The sequence below is a fragment of the Periophthalmus magnuspinnatus genome, chromosome 17, assembly GCF_009829125.3.
Source record: "Periophthalmus magnuspinnatus isolate fPerMag1 chromosome 17, fPerMag1.2.pri, whole genome shotgun sequence".
Lineage (NCBI taxonomy): Eukaryota > Metazoa > Chordata > Actinopteri > Gobiiformes > Gobiidae > Periophthalmus > Periophthalmus magnuspinnatus.
Genome location: NC_047142.1, coordinates 8,315,719 through 8,331,094, shown reverse-complemented (window position 1 = coordinate 8,331,094; position 15,376 = coordinate 8,315,719).

The following is a 15,376-nucleotide window of genomic DNA, read 5'->3' as shown; positions in this document are numbered from 1 at the left end:
AGAAGAGCCAGAGGAGCAGAGACAGAGGAAAGAGTCAGAGGAGCAGAGCCAGAGGAGCAGAGTCATAAGAGTAGAGCAGGAGGATAAAGGCCACCACCTATCACCACCACTGCATCAGCTGCAGTTACATAAGTTTCAACTTCTGCTACTACTTTTACTACAGCTACTATTACTACTACTGCTAATCTGTTACTATAGTTACTTCTAATTTCTACTACAAATGGCAATTGTACTGCTGCTGCTAGTACTATATAATTACAACTAGTACTAACAGTGTCTGCTTGGGCAGAGCTGAGCAGTGAGTATTTACTGTGATGTCTCTGGGATGTGATCCATCTCTGTCCAAACACAGGACTCAGAATGGCTTTTCTTTGGACGGTTCTGTTTGTTCTGTTTGTAAGAATCCAAATTGCTGCGGATCCTGAGCCAGAGGAACGAGAGGAACACAAGGAACAGGGGGAATAAGAGGAATATGAGGAAGAACAGGAGGAACATGAGGAAGAACAGGAGGAACAAGAGGAACAGGAATAACAGGAAAGGCACTAAAAGGCACCTAAAAGTGAAGTAAACAGAACTAAATCTAGTGTGCACCGGGGTTACTCCACAGAGCGACTAACATGTGTGAAAATGACCTCTGACCTCTGAGACTGATATGACTCTGTATGTTTTATACAGAGTGATATCAGTCTAGGTCTCCACGCCCACTGTCATGTCTTGAACCAGAACCAAACATGATCGTCCAATAAGTGACGCATGTGAAACGAAGGAGAACAGTTTAGTGCTTCACTCATTGATTGCACAAAATTGCCTTGTTTTTCAGTCCCTGCGATATTTTGTCCTTTCTTTTTTCCTTTTGTTTTAATACGGACGGACCATGCGCGTCGCTGATTGGCTAATCCACCTCTCAGTCACGCCCACCTGAACTCTAACCCAGAGGAGCAGGTGTTAAACAGGTGGTGCTGTTGTTGTGGCTGATGCTCAGAAGGAGATAAAACAATAAGACAAAGTGAACATAGTGTCCAAACCATTAAACCTATGATATCCTTATGTTAGCGTAACCTTATGTTAGCGTAGCCTTATGTTAGCGATTGCTCCATGTTAGTGATATCCTTATGTTAGCGTAGCCTTATGTTAGTGACATTAGTGAGCCTGTTGTTAGCATATAGCTTTCTGTGTGGGACATGTGGTAAACACTGAGCTTCATGTAAATGAGCTCTGTCACTTTCTACAGACAATTACCAATGTGATTTATGAAGATGGATGAGGAGGAAGAGGGAGGAGAGGAGGAGAAGGGGGTGAAAGAGAGAGAGAGGTAGGGAGAAAGAAGGAGTTGAGAGAACAGAGGGACAGGGAGATGCCAAACGGCCTTCTCCAGAGCACGTACATCAGAATACATAGAGTCACAGTTTAAAAGTGCAAAATAAAATATATTTCATACAGATGAATGCAAGTACAGTTCATCGTTAGTAAGTGTAATAATTTTAGTGAACACACCTCCTCCTCTGTTACAGCCATATTTTTCTACACGCCTGACTCATGACGTGCAAAAAGACACAAATTTAGAACTTTGTTAGGACAGTGGCTGGATAATCTGTCTTGTGCACACTCCCCTTTCTCTCATGCTCACTCCTGCCTCTTGTGTGCACTCCCCTGTCTCTCCCGTGCACTCCCTCGCCTCTCTCGTGCATACTCCTATGTCTCTGACGTGTGCACTCTTCTGTCTCCTGTCTCTCACGCTCACTCCTGTCTCTCGTGTGCACTCCTGTCTCTCGTGCCTCATATGCACTCCTCTGTCTCTTGTGCGTCTCTTTTGTCTCTGCTCCTGTCTCTGCTCCTGTCTCCACACAGCCTAATGCACCTGTCATGTTGAAGGAGAGACAGATTTGAATGTTATGAATAATATCTGTATCTGAGCGAGATCAGATCCAAACGTCAAACTGTGTCAGAGCCAAAGGAAAGATGTCAATACTCGATAAAAATATGAAACATGACAAACGCAAATGTGACAATAGAACAGGAAACAGCAAACAAACAGAGCCGTATAATAAGGAGCCGTATAACAAGTGAGCTGTTCAGAACTCATACAAAGTGCTCAACAAGTCTGGACCGTTTAAAGCTACCATCCGTAACTTTATTTGATTTTTTTTTTCACCTGTAGATGTCTGATGGGAAACCTGTTCTCCTCTCCCCTCACTTGCCCCCTGCCCTAACCTGGGCCCTCCTCTCCTCTGACGCCTCCCCCTCTCCACCCCTGGCACCTCTCCCCATCACCTGGCTCCTCCCCCCATCACCTGGCTCCTCCCCCATCACCTGGCTCCTCCCCTCACTTGGCCCCTCACTTCTTATCTTTGGTCCTCTTCTGTCAGGTCAAGCTGGCACACTGTTTCTGCTTTGCCAGGGTTGTTCCACAGTACGGGATTAAAATTGTCTCCAGGGGAACGCCACCAGGCCAAGTTACAGGTCAGCTCTGTGGAGAAGCTAGATACATACACTCACTAACATAACACTAAAGAGATGGCAAACATCTCCATGGAAACAAGCACCTGAAAGGTTACATGGCTTTTACAATGATTGACTATTGGCAATATTTAATGAGAGAGTGACTAGTATCTTCCCTTACTTTAAGTACTACTACTGCTACTACTACAACTGCAACTACTACTACTACTACTACTACTACTGCTACTAAATCTACTGCTACTACTGCTATTAAAATAACTTCTTGTTCTGTGTCCCTAACTCCTCGGACACCTCAGGCTCTGCTGACTTTGCTCTGTTCCATTTTGTTGATGTTGCAAAAAGTGAATTAATTAAAACAACATAAGTCCAAGCCCACAGGCAAGACACCTCCTCTCACCAGGAGGTTGTGGGTTCAGCTCCTCATCTCTATGAACAGAGTGTGCATGTCCTGTGGCAGAGTGGTTATCCTGTCTCCACCCTCACCAGGAGGTTGTGAGTTTGACTCCTGATCTCTGTGAATAGAGTGTGCATGTCCTCCCTTTGTTACTGTGGCAGAGTGGTTATCCTGTCGCCTCCCTCTCACCAGGAGGTTGTGGGGTAGACTCCTGATCTCTCTCAGTAGAGTATGCATGTTCTTCCTGTCTTACTGTGGCAGAGTGGTTATCCTTTTTCCTCCCCCTCACTGCAGAGGTTGTGGGTTCAATTCCTCGTCTCTGTGAACGGAGTGTGCATGTCCTGTGGTAGAATGGTTATCCTGTCTCAACCCTCTGACCAGGAGGTTGTGGGTTTGACTCTTGAACTCTTGAACTGTGAGTGGAGTATGCTTGTTCTCCCTTTGTTACTGTGGCAGAGTGGTTATCTTCTCTCCTCTCTCTCACCAGGAGGTTGTGAGTTTGACTCCTGATCTTTCTGAGCAGAGTGTGCATGTCCTCACTGTAGAATAATATGTAATAATAGCTAATAAATTATACATGTGTAGATTTAACTAACTAACATGTTGGATTGTGGTGTGTAAAGTGGATTGGAGCGTAATTCCCAGAGGAGCAGAGTCTGGCCACGCTTTAATCCCTCATATTAAATCCCTTATTGAAATTCAGATGTCTGGTTTTTCATTAGGACGCAAATGGAACGGTTGGGTGGGTTTGGAGGGAGATCTTCCTGAGATGTGGACTGTCTCAAATATAATTACAGGTTTAAAGAAGGATTAAGGTCCGAAGCGTGGCGCTGATATGAGGAAAGGGCTTTGAATGGAGACAATGGGACATGAGGCGATCCCATCTGAGCCACAGCGGCGGTGATGGTGCGGGGAGAGGCCTTTTCAACAAGCACCTTTAATACTATTACAAATCTAACAGCTCTTTATGGTTCAGTTAAGATTAGAGCAGACATTGATACTGGTCTGGAATTTTTAATATATTTTCTCCCAATAGTAACGATAATAATGGGTTAGATTATTAAAGGTCCTAGATTACGCAAAAGTGATTCTTGTGAGCTTTAAGTCATGTTATAATGCATAACTCTAGATATGTTCTTGATGAGGGAACATAACATAGATCAGAAAACAGCATAATAATGGCTCCTACGCTACATTATAATGACAGTGTTTCTTATTGCTTCCAGAGGAGACAAGTCATTTTCATTTGCATCGTTTAAACTTAAAATGTAGAGTATCACTTATCAACATGTTCACGCTGTTATTTTAGTTCATACAGTTCTAAATGTTTATGATAACGCAATGGAAAAGCAACACTGACAATGAAGCTGAAACAACAGATGAGATTGAAGAAATCTACACTGAAGATTAGAAGAAGTCAATGAGGAATACAAAGTCTGGAAAAGCAGCAGGTGTAGATGAAATACAACCAGAAATGCTAAAAGTCAATATTAGCATGTTATAACGTTGTTCCCTCATCAAAAACATGCCCAAAGAGGTTTTAGATGTCATCCAGGAATGTTTGAGTAATCTAGAGATCTCTCCTTGACCCTATTCGAACCCCTCTTACGGTTAGCAGTAAGATTCTGAACAAGGCCCCGCCCACAAGCTTACGCCATCTATGCTCCCACATGACAATTCTCCATAAATGTACAAAAACATGATAAAAAAAAAACAATACACTACAACTTCACAATCCTGATGTGATGTGCAGTAGTTTCATTAGTGAGATACACACGGATTGTGCTGTGGTAGCGAGCTGAAGGGGGAGTGACTTAGCGTAGAGCGCAAAGGGAGGGAAGACTCAGACCGTCAAAAACGAGAGTGCAGCTTATAAAACGTATTAATATATTGTTGTAAAGCTAATATAGCATTTTCAAAACAATAAAAGGAAACATAGTGATCTAAATATGTTTTGTGTTAGCAATTATACCCCAGAGAAGTAAAATATGTAGCTTATTTATTGTCTATCGATTCAGTAAATTGTGACACGAAACACTAACAAAAAAGGTTCTGGTTTAAGTACCATTTCACACCTCATAGGTCTTGGTTCAGACCTGGTTTAGCTCATATTTAGCTAATGTTTCAAATGCCAAATTAGTTCTGGTTTAGCCGAGCCATTAAAAAAAGAGAATTACAGATATAATCACACACAAAAAGGCCCGTCCTCAAAAGTAAATTAAAATCTAATGAAGAAAAGCCGTCCCACATTGTGCTGTTCCTGCTGTCAGTGCTTTATTGTTATGCTAACGCTAACACCGTCTCATTATGTGCACTGTAACCTCATTACCTCAGACCTGTCTCCATAATGACGCTCTTTTGTCCCATTGCGGCAGGACCTTAAACACACCGCGCTGCGTTCAAGACCTCTGTTCTCGGCTCGTTAATCACACTTTTACAGGTGCAGGAGTCAGACCATAAACTGTATGAAGAAGTGGACTAAGTGAGTGTGACGTCACCCGCAGCGCTCGGCTCCAAATGAAACCCATCGAGACTGGGAATTATAGGGGAGCCTGCTTTCACGTGTATCATAGCAACCAAAGAGCCAATCTGGAGCGAGGCTGTTGAAGGTTACGCACCTTCCCGCCCACACTGATGGTTTGGCAGAGAGCACTTAGCAACGCTGTCAATCAAACCTGTTACTAACGCTACCGGAGCCTGATTGGTCCGTTGTTAATGTTCATGTCTTGATTTAGAGACAAAATTGTGAAATAAAAACACCAGGATCATGTAGAGCGGGTTAATACGAACATTTTAAGACGAAAATGACAAGTCTGACCACAGCAGTTACAGAAAGAGGGGTAACAGTTTTTCAATAGAAAGTGAATCGTCCCAGTTTACTTCCTGTTTGTAGCATGGCAGCTAGTAATAATATTAGTACTACATTTTATTTATAAGAGCCTTTCAAAACACCAAAGGACATTGTATAGATGTTAACAGGTTAAAAACATAAATATGTCCAGAGATATTTACAGTTTATGTGTCAGACACGAAACTGTGAATTTGAAGGAATTTGAATTTACCCATGAATTTACTTATTAAAGAACCATTTTTGTGTTAAATTATACTCTTTTTTATCACAGAAAACAACTTTACTTGTGAAGCCCTAAACAAGATTTAAGTTTTGCCATATGTAACTTTTCAGGTGGGGCCTGCACGTTCCTGTTTCCATAGAGATGTTAATGTTTTGCCTGAAATGTTTCGCAGTATGACATTAAACACATCTATTTCATGGAGATAATTAGATGATGCTACCAGACCAAGTTATAAGTCAGATTCTATGTTCCACAGTAAGGCATTAAACTTCTGTCTCCATGGAGAAAATCTGATGATGCTACCGGGCCAAGTTACAGGTCAGATCTGTGGAGAGGCAAGCCCACAAACAGTACGCACGGGTGATTTATTTAGTTAAATACACATGTAATGATCAAATACATTTAATGCCTTACTGTGGAACAATTCAGTTATTTTCCATGTTTCACACTAAGGCATTAATTTTTTGTCTCCATGGAGAAAATCAGGTGATGCTTCCAGGCCAAGTTACAGGTCAGATCTGTGGAGAGGCGACCTGCTCACGGGAGGAAAATGTGTCTTTTTTGCAATTAATTCACATTTAATGAAAAGATATGTTTAAAGCCACTGTGGAACATTTCAGACCATGTATAGTGACATCTCCAGTTTCCACAGTATGGCATTAAAATTACATTTATTCAATCACAAGTGTTTTATTGTAAATGTAGATACAGTTCAGATACAGAGCAGAGAGATCCATACCTGCCCCCTTACCAGAGAGTCTTAGGTTCGAGCCTCTCTCTCTTTGACAAACCCTCCGCTCTGCTCTTTGGCCGGGAGCTGTAGTTTAAACCACATAAGCCATTTTGCAGATTTTTACAGTATTTTACCGCGAAGTTTCCCTCTGGGACGTCATTACCGTAAGCCTGTGCTCCATTCATCAAACTCTAATTAACATTTGCATACACAGCGAGGGGGCGGGACACACATGCTAATTAATGGCACTAAAACAAGCTCGAGGGGGAGGGGGCGGAGAGGGGGAGGAGAGGGGGAGGGGAGGAGTCCAAAATGTGTTGCACAGGATCAACAAATGAGTTTAATGAAAAGGTTAGAAATGGCTGGAGCGTGTTTAGATTGTTCACCTCTGCATTGTACATTTAAAGTCCATATGTTCTGGGCCTTGTTTACATTATGGTTGCCAGGTAACAGTTACAGAATTACCGCTGTATATGTCACATCTGAGCCCCGCGTCCAACCAGGAGGTAAGTCGAGCATCAAAAGTGGTCACGGTCGGGGGGGAAGTGAAGATGTTTCACTGCTTACCCAAGCCGCTTCTTCAGTTCTGGTCAGATCGCTGCTGGACACTGCCTTATATCTGTCTAAAGGGAGGAGCTAACTACACTGAAACTGTAAACAGCTGTTGTTTCAGGCTTAATGTGCTTATGTTCAGACTTAATTTGCCTGCTGGCTAGCTCTATTGTTCTCTTTGTTTTCTTTGTTTGCTTTGGTTCTGAGGGTGGAGTTATATATGGGGGACAGGTGACGTCTAAGGCCCCCATTTTTTGTTTAAAGAAGGATTGTCTTTCCTTATAAAAATAGCTTCTTTAACTCCTCTCAAACCATTTCTTTTCTCTGGCTAAGATCTGAACCTCACTGTCTTCAAAGGAGTGGTTAGTGGCTTTGAGATGGAGATGTACAGCAGACTGGGGTCCAGAGGAGCTCTCACGCCGGTGTTTGCTATGGGTGACATAGGCTTGTGGGCGGAGCCTTGTGCAAGCTTATACTGCTAACTATGAAGATGGTTCGAATGGATAGACTGTGAGATACAGGGGTGACAGAAGCTCAGTTTGTAGAGTGTTTGTCCATTGATCTGAAGGTTGTTGGTTCAAATCGCTCTCTCAACACATACATCCTTGGTAGAGTGGGGAGATCTATTGACCCACTGGTTAGTGGAGTGACCTTGTGCAAGACATTTAACCCACCTTACCCCAGTGTCTGTGTACACTGTGTGAATGGGTGAGTAGACACTTGATACAAGTGAAGGTGGAAAAGCACTAAATAAAAATATGATTATTCACTCAAACATACATGGATGACTTCTTCAGGCATGTTTTTGATGAGGGAACAATGTCAAAACATGGTTGGAAAAAAAAAGTCAGTTTTGCTTAATCCCCCTCTTTAAATACATTAGTGGTGAATTAATTGTCACTTTAAAGCTCCATCTGCACAACCACAGCAGCCTGGTCTCCCTGGAACAACACAGGCGCTAACAGCATGCTAACATGGCACTAACAGCATGCTAACATGGCCCTACCATGCTAACAGGTTCACACAGGCCACATGCTACAGCCGCCCCGCTAACACCAACGCTACTGCCAATGCTAACAATAATGCAAATCACATCACACCTCTGCTCCTGGTCAGTCCTGCAGCTTATGGTTTAGACAATTTCAGGACTGATGGGTCAGTTATGGTTTAGTCCTGGTTCAGTCCTGGTTCAGTCCTGGTTCAGTCCCTGGTGTAGTCCTGATTCAGTTCTGTTCAGCCCTCTTGTAGTCCTAGTTTAGACCTGATTCAGTGCCAGTTTAGACTGGTTCACTCCTGGTTTAGCTGTTGTTTAGTCCTGGTTTAGTCCTTGATTAGTCCTCGTTCCATCCTGGTTTAGTTCTGGTTCAGTCCTGGTTCAGTCATCGTTCCATCCTGGTTTAGTCCTGGTTCCTTCCTGGTTTAGTCCTGGTTCAGACCTGGTTCAGTCCCGGTTTAGTCCAGATGGGATGCTGGGTCACTGTTTTATTCATGGAGGATCTGTGTCTCTATGGAAACATTGCAGCACAGACCGGTCTGAGAGGAAGAGGGGTTAAAATATTTGATCATCGGAAATAATAACCCACAACAACGTTTACCTTTGAAAAAAACGTTTCACATTCCATTAAACCGAGACTAAAATGTCAACCACAATGGCAGGTCTGATCCTGGCTTTACCTCAATGAGACATGGTCCAAAATAAACATGGCCTCTTAGGAAGAAAAAAAGACCAAAAATATCCCCCAGGATTTGTGCAGAATGCTGAAGCACTAAACTAATTTTGTCCAATGTTAAAATACAGTGAATAAAACTATTTAAACAGTTTAAATTCTAAATAAACATGTCAACATCTCAAACTGTGTCAAAGGCCCATTCTGAACTTCCGGCTCGTCTTTGGGACTCTCAGGAGGAGCTGCTTGGGTTGGAGGGAGGAAACATTCAAACACTTCCTAAAAAAGCACACACATACAAAAAAAATAAATCAATAAAAAAATGCAAATGGATCCTAAAGTGTGCGTCAGGGTGATGCGCTCTTTTACTTTGGTCAGTTGTTGCAGGTGGAAGAAACTGGACCTGAAAACTAAGCACATCTGTCCTTCAAGTTTAAGGTCTGGATCCATTTTAAACAAATCTGATTGGACGATCATGTTTGATTCTGACTCAAGACGAGACGAGGAGGGAGTGGGACCAGACTGATATCCCTCAACCAACTCCTTCTCATCATCAGAACCACAACTTTAAACTTTTGTTATGTTTTCCACTCTTTTCTTTAAAGTTTCACATTTCATCAGGTTTGTGAAGTTGTAGTGCACAGTTTTGTATCATATTTTTGTATATTTATCGAGAATTGTCGTGTTGGAGCATGGGTGTCGTGGGCTTGTGGGCGGAGCATTGCACAGAATCGTACTGCTAACCGTAAGGAGGGTTCGAATAGGACATAGGAGAGATCTTTAAATTACTCAAACATGCACGTATGACATCTAAAACCTGTTCATGCATGATTTTGATGAAGGAAACAACGCTATAACCCTGTAGAAAGCTCCAAAAAACCTGCAAATTACCAGTTTTTTAACAACTGTCATATTAAACCCACTGTGGCTCATGTGTCCGCTGGGCTATGGTGCTCAATGTGGGAATTTAGTTTGTCTTTTTTTGACATATTCGAGATCACTCTTACTGGACTTTTTAATCTAAATGTTACTGTGTTGATTGGCCAAACTGTTTCTTTGCTTGCTTGATCCAATCAGCTGCTAGCTAATACTCAAGCCCCTCCCCCTTTACAGACATCAATATGGCCTCTGTGTTCTTCAGAATGAGTCCTGTTTGAAAAGTTCAGTGTCTCAGGAGGACCAGTCTGACAGCACTAACGCTAACAACGCTAACAGAGCAGGTGTTCACTCCATATGACCTTTACATGTATGACCGTCTCCTCTGTGTCATATCTGCGTCTGTGTGTGTGGGCGCGGATTTCTCACAGTGTGCGGACTGAGCTATGTCCGCACGCTCACATCATGGGGACAATGACGTAAATCCTTTATTATTAGATCAACAACGTGGTTCAAAGTTCAGATCTGGGTTTGAATTGGTTAAGGTTAGGGTTTAGGTTAAGGTTTGGTAAGTAGTGACCATGGTTAAGGTTTGGATCAGTCTCCAGGAAATGAATGGAAGTCAATGGAAGGTCCCCAGTAAGCATGAAAAGCCTATGTGTGTGAGAGTGTGCGTGTGTGTTCGTGTGTGTGTGTGCATGTGTGCGTGCATGCGTGCGTGCGTGGGTGTGTGTGTGTGTGTGTGTGCGTGCGTGCGTGAGAGTGTGCAGATACATATACACCTCGACATGAGGAAGTGTGAACTGTCCACTCAGAAGGTCAAATCTGACAGAACCAGGGCCGTCTGTGGAAATGAAACTGCAATAAAAACAGGATCAATCCAGGACTAAACCAGGACCAAACCAGGACTACAACAGGATCAAACCAGGACTAAACCAGGACTACAACAGGATCAAACCAGGACTAAACCAGGACCAAACCAGGACTACAACAGGATCAAACCAGGACTAAACCAGGACCAAACCAGGACTACAACAGGACCAAACCGGGACTAAACCAGGACTACAACAGGATCAAACCAGGACTAAACCAGGACCAAACCAGGACTACAACAGGATCAAACCAGGACTAAACCAGGACCAAACCAGGACTACAACAGGATCAAACCAGGACTAAACCAGGACCAAACCAGGACTACAACAGGACCAAACCGGGACTAAACCAGGACCAAAGCAGGACTAAACCAGGACCAAACCAGAACTACAACAGGACCAAACCAGGACCAAACCAGGACTAAACCAGGACAAAACCAGGACTAAACCAGGACTAAACCAGGACTAAACCAGGACTAAACCAGGACCAAACAAGGACTAAACCAGGGATAAAAGCAGGACCAAACCAGGACTAAACCAGGACTAAAACAGGGGGAAATCAAGGCTAAAACCAGGAATGAATTAGGATCAAACCAGGACTAAAGCAGAGATAAAACCAGGGATAATAGCAGTTCTGAACCAGGATCAAACTAGGACCAAACCAGGACCAAACCAGGACTAAACCAAGGCAAAGTCAGGGCTAAAACCAGGAATTAACCAGGACTAAACCTGAACTAAACCAGGGCTAAATCTGTGCTAAAATCAGGAATGAACCAAAACAAAACCTAGAGAAAAAAACGGACTAAACCATGAATGAACTATGACTAAACAAGGAGTTAACTAGGGTTAAAGCAAGACTATAGCAGAACTAAACCTGGACTAAACCAGAACTAAACCAGGGATAAAACCAGGCATAATATCAGTTCTGAACCAGGACCAAACCAGGACCAGACCAGGACCAAACCTGGATTAAACCAGGGCTAAATCTGAGCTAAAATCAGGACTCAACCAAAACAAAACCTGGACAAAAACAGACTAAACCATGAATGAGTTACTTAGGATTAAACCAGGACTATCGCAAAACTAAACCTGGACTTAACTAGGAGTAAAGCAGGTCTACATGAGGTCTAAAACCTGGACTAAACCAAGTCCAAAGAATTGGAGAGTCCAAACCAGGTCCACATCAGACCTGTAGTCTCCTGGAGCTTATATATCTCCATTCACACCTCCTTCAGTTCAGTCTCATTCATAATTACATGAAGTGTGTGATGTCACTAATCTGGAGAAATAAAGATTTGGAATTGAACAAACCTTCCTCAGATGTGAAAGCCGCTCCGTAACACGTGCTTCTGATTCACACGAGCAGATGACTTTTTAATAAGCGTTTTAATAATGATTTGAGCGTCTCTAAATTGCTCTGAGTGTGGAGTTCATTTGCATAATGACATGCTAACGACATCACAGAGATTCGTTTAGATGCAGATTCTCAATTTTATATAGAGCCAGAGGAGCAGACCACAAAGAACAGGAAATATTGACTGTCACCAACTACTGAAAATACCAAAGGCCATTGAAGACGGCACAAACTTAGATTTAGGTACCTAGTTTGCACAAAGATGGCTATGGACAGTAGACAATGATATTCAAACAACATTTACACAGTTTAGTAGCAAAAACAGTGGATTTAGTTTTTAGTTTCACTTTAAAATGCAATACTCGGTATAGCTTTGTAGGTTAGTAGTTTGGAATAGTTTGTGGTATTTTGTAGTACTTTGTGGGGTGAGTATGCTCTTCCTGTGAGCTCAGATTCTCCAGGGTCTTTTAAAGCTGCTCAGGAAGGACATGATGTGTTCAGGGACCATGGGATTGTTTATGCAGTGTTCAGGAGCCGTGGGACTATTTCTGCTCCTCATGGTTTTATATAGTCCACTGTGAATCCTGTGTCAACATCTTCAAATTCACTCAGTGAGGAGTAAACCAACGACTGATCTAGAGCTAAACCAGGACTAAACCAAAACTAAACCAGGGACTCAGCTAGGACTAAACCAGGACAGGGCCAGGACAGGACCAGGACAGGACCAGGACAGGACCAGGAGTAGACCAGGACTAAACCAGGACTAAACCAGGACTAAACCAGGACTAAACCAGGACTAAACCAGGACTAAACCAGGACTAGACCAGGACTAAAGCAGGACTGAACCAACACAAAACCAGGACAAAGCCAAGGACTAAAGCAGGACTGAAGCCTTCTGTGGCTGGTCCTCTTGAGACCCTCAGACTCCCCTTCTCTTTACGTTGTGTTTTTGGTCTAAAATTATCTCTGGTTTAAACAGAAGCAGGAAACACACCAACAATGTAATCTGCAGCACAGGAAAAAGACCCTCACAGCTGTGAGGAGCAGAACCCCCCAGAGACACCAACAAACATCGCAGAGGGCCACACAACGACCACAGGGCTACATGTTCTGAAGTGTCCCTGATGCCCTCCCTGTGTGTCAAATGCCATTCGTGTCACTTCAGATTTCAGTCTTGGACAAGTTTCCCATTTGATCACAATACTACACTTTGAATCGCAGTGTGTAGCAACGCTGTCAATCAAACCTGTTGCTAACGCTAGCAGGAGCGACCTCAAGAAGCCACCTGAATGGTCAGTTATTAATGTTCATATCTTGATTTAGGGACAAAGTAGCAAAATAAAATGACGAGCCTGACAGCGGCAGTTATGGAGAGAGAGGGGAGACAGTTTTCAATAGAAAGTGAATTGGAGCCAGAGTCAACGGAGCCAAATCACGCCCATGCTCATTTCCTATTTGGAAGCCAGCAGCCAGCTAGTTATGTCCAGAGATATATATAGTCTATGGTTCTGACCTCTCCAGCTCATTTTAAACTATAGAGATTCTACAATTAAACCCAGCAATAAAAGTGTCCCCCGTTTGAATCCGAGGGGAGGGGTGTGTCGCTGTACTAAACATTTATTTAACCCAGAAAGGAGCCCATTGTACATGTCCTTATGGAGGAAGGCCACACAGACACACACAAACCAGACACAGGCAAAACAAGCAAACTTACACAAAGTACAGGAGTCAAACCAAAGGTGTTCTCGTTGTGAGGCAACAGTGCTAACCTCTCTGCCACTAAACAGTCCTGTGGGAGTTGATTCTGTTCATATTTATGGAAGAACCAACTCCCATCCCCCAAACCTGATCTTTGATTCCTGCACAAGTCCCACTGTGAGGTTTAATGAGAACCCCAGGACTAATCCAGGACCAAACCAGAACTGAGCCAAGACCAAACAAGGACTGAGCCAGGACCAAACCAGGACTGACCCAGGACTGACCCAGGACTGACCCAGGACTGACCCAGGACCAAACCAGGACTGACCCAGGACTGACCCAGGACTGACCCAGGACTGACCCAGGACTGAACCAGGCTTAAACTAGGACTTAACCAAGACTAGACGAGGACAGAGCCAGGACTGAACCAGGACTAAATCAGAACTGAATCAGAACTAAACCAGGACTATACCAGGATTAAACCAGGACTTAAGTAGGACTGAAACAAGATGATGAGTTCAAATTGTTATATTTGTTTTATTTGGTTCATTTAACAGTGACGGTGTACACTCATTTGCCAGAGAGGTGATATTTCATCTGTGCCTCTGGGCAGATGGCAAAGTGGTCGCCTAAAAATAAGAGTCTACAACACAGTTCAGTTAAAATGCAGTGAGAATAGAAACAGATAAGGCACATAAAACATACTGTAGAGCACACAGGACAGCAGGGACATGAAAAAAAAACACTCAGGCGAGGAAGGACAGCACCCTAAGGATCACAGGTCTGGTGTGGTATTGGCCACTTCTTAAAGGTCCTATATTACACAAAAGTGACTCTTGTGAGCTTTAAGTCGTGTTATAATGCTGTTACCACCTAAAAAACAGACCTCGAGTTGTGTTTTGTTTCATTCACACATGTTTGAGTGACACTTTATTATTAGTCTGTTACATCTCCAAAGCTTGAAATGCTCTGTTCCACCTTGTGATGTCATGACATGGTAGTTTTTCAGGTTAACAGCTCCTTTTCAGTAGAGATTCGCTTTTCCAAGGCTGAAATCAACCAAATAATTCTAGTGAAGGTGTGTGGAGTTTAAAAACACAGTGGAGCACTTCCTGTATTCCCACATGATGACATCACAAGCTGTTTGAGAGAAGACCTCACCCTAAATATGCAATGTTTGTGTGTTAAACGTGTGAATGAAACAAAACACTTTAAAATGTTGGAGACCCTTCTTTTCATCATATCTCCCACTCTCCTCCTCCTTTCTCCATTCTTTCTCTCCCCCTCCTCCCTCTCTTTCTGTCCTCAGTCCCTGATAAGACCCTGGTCCAGACTTGGAGCCATTTCCTGTTTCAAAAAGACAAACAGGAAGTAGATATGGACACGCTGAGGTTGTGGAACCCAAACTGCAAATCCTGGTCCTGTTGATGTGAACGCTCCTGGACAAGTTTAAAATGTGCACTCTGAACAGTTTCTTACTTTTAAAATGTTATCAAAATTGAAATACTACAATTTGAATCTCAACATGTAGCAACGCTGTCAATCAAACCTGTTACTAATGCTAGCAGGAGTGACCTCGAGTAAAGAAAAAGCATGAATGGTCAGTTATATCTTGGTTTAGTGACAAAATAGCAAAATAGAAATAGCAGAATCATATAGAGCGGGTTAATACGAACATTTTAAGATCAAAATGACA